Raw genomic sequence first — 6,000 nt, 5'->3', positions numbered from 1 at the left:
ATTATTTTTTTTTGCCAGTCCTGGGGCTTGGACTCAGGGCCTGAGCACTGTCCCTGGCTTCTTTTTTGCTCAAGGCTAGCACTCTACCACTTGAGCCACAGCGCCACTTCTGACCCTTTTCTATATATGTGGTGCTGAGGAATTGAGCCCAGGGCTTCATGCATGCTAGGCAAGCTAGGCCACATTCCCAGCCCCATGTGTGTGTGTGTGCAAATTTTAATTGAGAAATTGTGACAAAAATCATTTTAATTAAGCATTTGTGTCAAGCTTCTCAGGATGCTGAGACCTGAGGATCACAGTTTGAAGTCAGCCCAGGCAGGAAAAGACCACAAGACTGATTACTCCAATGAACCACCAAAAAGCCAGAAATAGAGCTGTGGCTCAAGTGATAGAGTGCCAGCCTTGAGAGGAAAAGAAAACCATAAAAGCTCAGGGTTTGTGCCCAGACCGAGTTGAAGCTCCAGGAGCAGTGCGCATGTGCACACGCATGTGCACACCCCACACACACACCTGTTTCCTTAACATCAATACAGTATCACCCAGCTGTCAGCAGAGTGGCATGGGTGTTGCCGTCTAGCCCCTCTTCCTCCTCCGTCCTGTTTTGTTCTCCCAGGAGTCCCGGGTGGGCCAGATCACCCCCCTCGCCCTGCGGGTGGGGCTCTGTGGCAAGGATGGATGGAGACACAGCCACTGGAGCAATGGCAACAACCTGGAGTCTCAGTGATGGCCTCATCACCATGGCAACGGGTATAGGATGGAGGCAGTGAGACTCTATCAGTTTATAGGAGGAGGGCAATCCAATGTGTGAGGGAGGGAGGGAGGGAGGGAGGGAGAGGGGGAGAGAGAGAGAGAGAGATGGGGTGTCCCCGGGGTTCTCGTGCTGCCCTCGGGCTGTGGCCTCACTACACACCTCAGCCCTCACCCCCCATTGGGGTGGGCACTTTGTAAATGGAGATAGAGTAACAGAAATAGTGATGGTGATGAATACTCTGTGTGTGTGTGTGTGTAGCTTTTTCCCTCAAGACTGGGGCTCTACCATTTGAGCCACAGCTCTACTTTTTGGCTTTGGGGGTGAGGATTCATTGGAGATTAGTGTCTTAGGATTTCCTGCTTGGGCTGGCCTGGAACCTTGATCCTCAGATCTCAGCCTCCTATGTAGCTAGGATGACAGGAGTGAGTCATGGGGTCCCAGTTACCTTTGGGGGGGGGGGGTGTGCCCGTACTGGAACTCAAGCTTAGGACCTAGGAGCTGTCCCTTAGGTTTTTCACTCAAGGCTAGCACTCTAATCACCTGAGCCACAGCTCTACTTCAGGCTCTCTGGAGATAAGACTCTCAGACTTTTCTGCCCAGGCTGGCTTCGAACCATGATCCTTAGATCTCAACCTGAGACTACAGGCAAGAGCTACCATCACCTCCTGGCCTGGTGAATACATTTTTTGTGGCAAGCCACGATCTGCACTGCTATCAGGAGATGATAGAGCCCATCCTTCCCATCCTGTGGAATGCTCTAGAATCCAAAGGGAAGAATATCAGACTAGACAGCAAACAGAAGGAAAGCTAGAAGATTCTAGTCCCTGCCCCCCTTCATGAGGGACAACAGCTCACTGCAAACCTGGGAGAGGTGGAATAGAAATCAGTAGCCATGCCTAGATAGCTAGAGATACAGTTTGGAAATTGTTTATCCCTGGATATGTGTGTATGTATGTGTGTGCGTGTGAACTCCTGACACACACACAAAAACAATGGAGTTGCCTTTCCCTTCTCATCCAGCCCTTCTCATCCCTTCCCCCCACTTCCCTCCCCCCACCCCAGGTAACAATTCTTGAGGAGGGGCACCAACTGGGACACTGTTGCACTGATGGTGTAAACTAGTACAACCACACCTAGCCACACCACTCCTGGGCGTCTACCCTAAAAACATGAGCCCAGATATGATAAAGACAACTGCACATCTATGTTCATTGCCACACTATTCACAATAGCCAAGATATGGAAACAGCCCAGATGCCCACGGTAGGTGAGTGGATCAAAAAACGTGGTGCTAAGACACAATGGAGACTTACCCAGCCATTGGGAATAGTTTATCATTTGCAGGGAAATGGATGGATCTAGAACAAATCTTGTTGAGTGAGGTAAGCCAAGCTCAGAGAGACAAACAGTGCATGCTTTCTCTCACATGCAGAAGCTAGATCTAAAGTACATGGGGCCATGATGACTGATACAGGACTTGAGGCATGCGCACACAAGGAGAGCAAAAGAGGATATTTTTAGGAGAGGAATGCAAAGGCACAAGGCCTATGTGCATCTGATCATATAAAATAACATTTATTGAAATGAACTCCAGGAAATGGAAACATGGATATGTTGTTGTTGATGGTAATGTTTATTTTTGCTTTGGGGGGGCCAAGGGGGGTGCAGAAAAGGAGGGAGGGGGAGGGAGGTGAACAAATATATTCAGCAGACACTGTGTGGAAAATGATCTATGCAACTTGTGGGTTGGGACAGGAGGGGGAAACTGAGGGAAAGCAAAGGAAGGGGTGACATGGTCCAAAAAGGAAAGGTACTCATTACCTGACTTATGAAATGCTAGCCCCTCTGTACATCACCTTAATAATACCAATAAAATTGGTTTTAAAAAATCAGATACTCGCCTGTCATCCTAGCTACTCAGGAGGCTGAGATCTGAGGCCTACAGTTCAAAGCCAGCCCAGGCCGGAAAAATCTATGAGATTCTTATCTCCAAAAAACCACTGGGAGTGGCACTTGGCTCAAGTGCTAGCCTTTGAGCACAGAGAGGCTCAGGGACAGTGCCCAGGCCCTGAGTTCAAGGCCCAGGATTGGCGAAAGAAAGAAAGAAGATACAATACAAGGATGAAGTGGGGCCCATGCGCAAGTATTCCAATGTCAGACTTTCATATTTGGTGTCTGGTGGATTTGAACTGGGAAACCAGCAGAGAAACCACTGCCCAGTGCACTGACCAGGCCCCGCAGGCCTCCTCTGAAGGGCCCCGTGAGTCCCAGGGATGGGGGCCCTGACCCCTCCCGGCTCTCTGCACACAGCTGTTGGGCTGCAGCTGCTCAGGCTGGGACAAAAGGCAGAGCCATGCATGCTGGAGCTCCGGGCTCTCAAAAGGGCAAACCCGTTCTCTTTCATAAATAGAAAGGAACCCCAAGTATAAATTCTCCCCAAAAATCTGTTGGCATGCCTCTGACATCCCACAGCTCAAGTGAAATGCGTAAGTGTGGTTTGTCAATTCACAGGGGTGTAGCGGGGAGAAAGCCTGCCCCCTATTCACACAGCTGGAGAAAGCCTGCCCCCTCCCCCAATCCACACAGCTGGAGAAAGCCTGCCCCCTCCCTCAATCCACACAGCTGGAGAAAGCCTGCCCCCAATCCACACAGCTGGAGAGAGCCTGCCCTCCCCCAATCCACACAGCTGGAGAAAGCCTGCTCTCCCCCAATCCACACAGCTGGAGAAAGCCTGCCCCCTATCCACACAGCTGGAGAAAGCCTGCTCCCATAATCCACACAGCTGGAGAAAGCCTGCCCCCCCATCCACACAGCTGGAGAAAGCCTGCTCCCCCAATCCACACAGCTGGAGAAAGCCTGCTCCCCATCCACACAGCTGGAGAAAGCCTGCCCTCCCCCAATCCACACAGCTGGAGAAAGCCTGCCCTCCCCCAATCCACACAGCTGGAGAAAGCCTGCCCCCTATCCACAGAGCTGGAGAAAGCCTGCCCCCTCCCCCAATCCACACAGCTGGAGAAAACCTACTCCCCCAATCCACACAGCTGGAGAATGCCTGCTCCCATAATCCACACAGCTGGAGAATGCCTGCTCCCATAATCCACACAGCTGGAGAAAGCCTGCCCCCCATCCACACAGCTGGAAAAAGCCTGCCTCCTCCCCCAATCCACACAGCTGGAGAAAGCCTGCCCCCTTCCATACACACGGCTGAGAAAGCCTGCCCCCCCATCCTCTGGATTTCCGGACTCCTCTTTGGTGCTCAGGAGCTACTGCAGGAAGAGGCCACCACCATATGAGGCTCTGTGGAGAATGAGTTTCTTCATGGTTCTATAGAATTCCTTTCTCCTCAGCAGGATTCTGCTTAATCTATGTGTATATCTGATGTACCTATATGTAGATGCTCCCTCTCGTTAGATATAAAATCTCCCTCCCCCTCTGCTCTCTCCCTCCCCCTCCCCTCCTCTCCCCTCTCTGTCCTTCTCTCTTCTCTTCCTTTCCTCCCCTCTCTAGCCTCTTCCTTCTCCTTTGTTCCCTCCCTCCTTCCTCTCTTCTCTCCCTTCTCCTCCCCTCTCTTCTTTTTCTCCTTCCTTCCCCTCCCTCCTTTCCTCCTACCCTCCTCTCCTCTCCTCCCCCCTTCTTTCTGGGCATGTGCTTCTAGACAGTCACAAGTTGGGAGGGGTCGGGTGACCTCACTACAACAAAGGGTAGTTGTCTCATTGTTTGGATTTGGGTGCTGAGGGCTTGGTCCTCAAGATGTAGAGAAAGATGGGGGGGAGGGGCAGTGATCAGAGGGTGCGTTCATCCAAGGATGGGTTGATCCTGACCAGAATGAGGGAGGTAGCAGAACTGGAAGGGGAGCAATTCCCCTTCCCTCCCTCCTTGCCTCCCCCTTCCTCCCTGCTTCCTGGCTGCCCTGAGGTGAGCCACTTTCCTCACCAGGTCCTGGCACCATGACGATCTGCCTCACCCCTCAGGCCTTGGCACTGGAGCTGGCCAACCATGGGCCAAACCCTCAGAAGCCATGTTCCAAAAGCCTTTCCTCTCCTCAAAAGTAATTCTCTTCTCAAGAGATCTACTTCAGAGCAAGGGCCCTGCTGTCTTTTGTGGGTGCTGGGTAGCCATCCAGGGTCTGTCTGGGGCTTTTCTCCTTTTGGTGTTGCAGGGCTGTGGGGAGAAGAGTTGCATCTCATCTCCTTAGAATGGTGACATTTGTTGTTTTTATCACCCTGACATTTTCACGGTACCAAAGCTCTGCTTCCTGAAATAGCACTGCCGTGGGCAGGCTGAAGCAAGCCCCGGGGGGGCTTCTGGCATTTGTATTCCCTGGGTCCCCCGGCCCCCTTCTCCCCACAAGCAGATTTTCACTGGCACTCATCAACCCAATTACAGGCAAAGCAGAACGCCCGAGGTTCCTGCCGATCCTGCCTTTGAGCCCTGCCACCCTTCATTTTTAACTTCCTGTGAGACAAGCTGTACTTTTCCAACCGGTCACCATGTGACTCACAATAAGACACTCTTTCCAGATGACCAACAGGGACACCCAATGTGACGAGGGGAGGATTTGAATGTAAAAATTCCCTGCGACAACTTAACCTAGCCCCGCTCAACAAAATCTTCTCCAACAAGAGACCACATTGGAAGGGCTGTTTAAAAACTTGGAAATTCTGTGTGTTCAAATCCAGTAGTTCTGATCCACTGTACCTGGGGATTGGCAATGCTGAAATAAATTTGTAAATGGGGGGGGCACCAATTCTGGGGCTTGAACCCAGGGTTTGGGTGTTGTCTCTTAGCCTTTGTGCTCAAAGCTAACTCTCTACTACTTGAACCACAGCTCTACTTCCACCTATTTGGGTGGTTCATTGGAAATAAGAGTCTCATGGACTTTCATACCCATGCTGGCTTTGAACTACGAGCCTCAGATCTCAGCCTCTTGAGTAGCTGGGATGACCAGTGTGAGCCACCAGCACCAGGCTGGTTCTTTTCTCCTTTTCTGTCGCAAGGATGTTACTTAAACTCAGGACCTGACCCTTAGCTCATTTGTTGACACTCTACCAACTGAGCCATGCCTCCAACCTCCCTTTTTCCTTAGAGGAGGGGCAGGCACTTGCGGACGAAGGGTGTGTGTGTGTGCAGTCACAGTCACCCATGTGCACATGTCAAGACAGATGTTATGTCACTTGTGGCTGATACTTCACTGGCCTAAAATATTGTTTGAAATAAGAAAATGTATTCGTGTCCTTTTTTTCTCTCCC

This window comes from Perognathus longimembris, chromosome 25 (assembly GCF_023159225.1).
Source record: "Perognathus longimembris pacificus isolate PPM17 chromosome 25, ASM2315922v1, whole genome shotgun sequence".
Lineage (NCBI taxonomy): Eukaryota > Metazoa > Chordata > Mammalia > Rodentia > Heteromyidae > Perognathus > Perognathus longimembris.
This window is presented reverse-complemented; position numbering follows the sequence as displayed.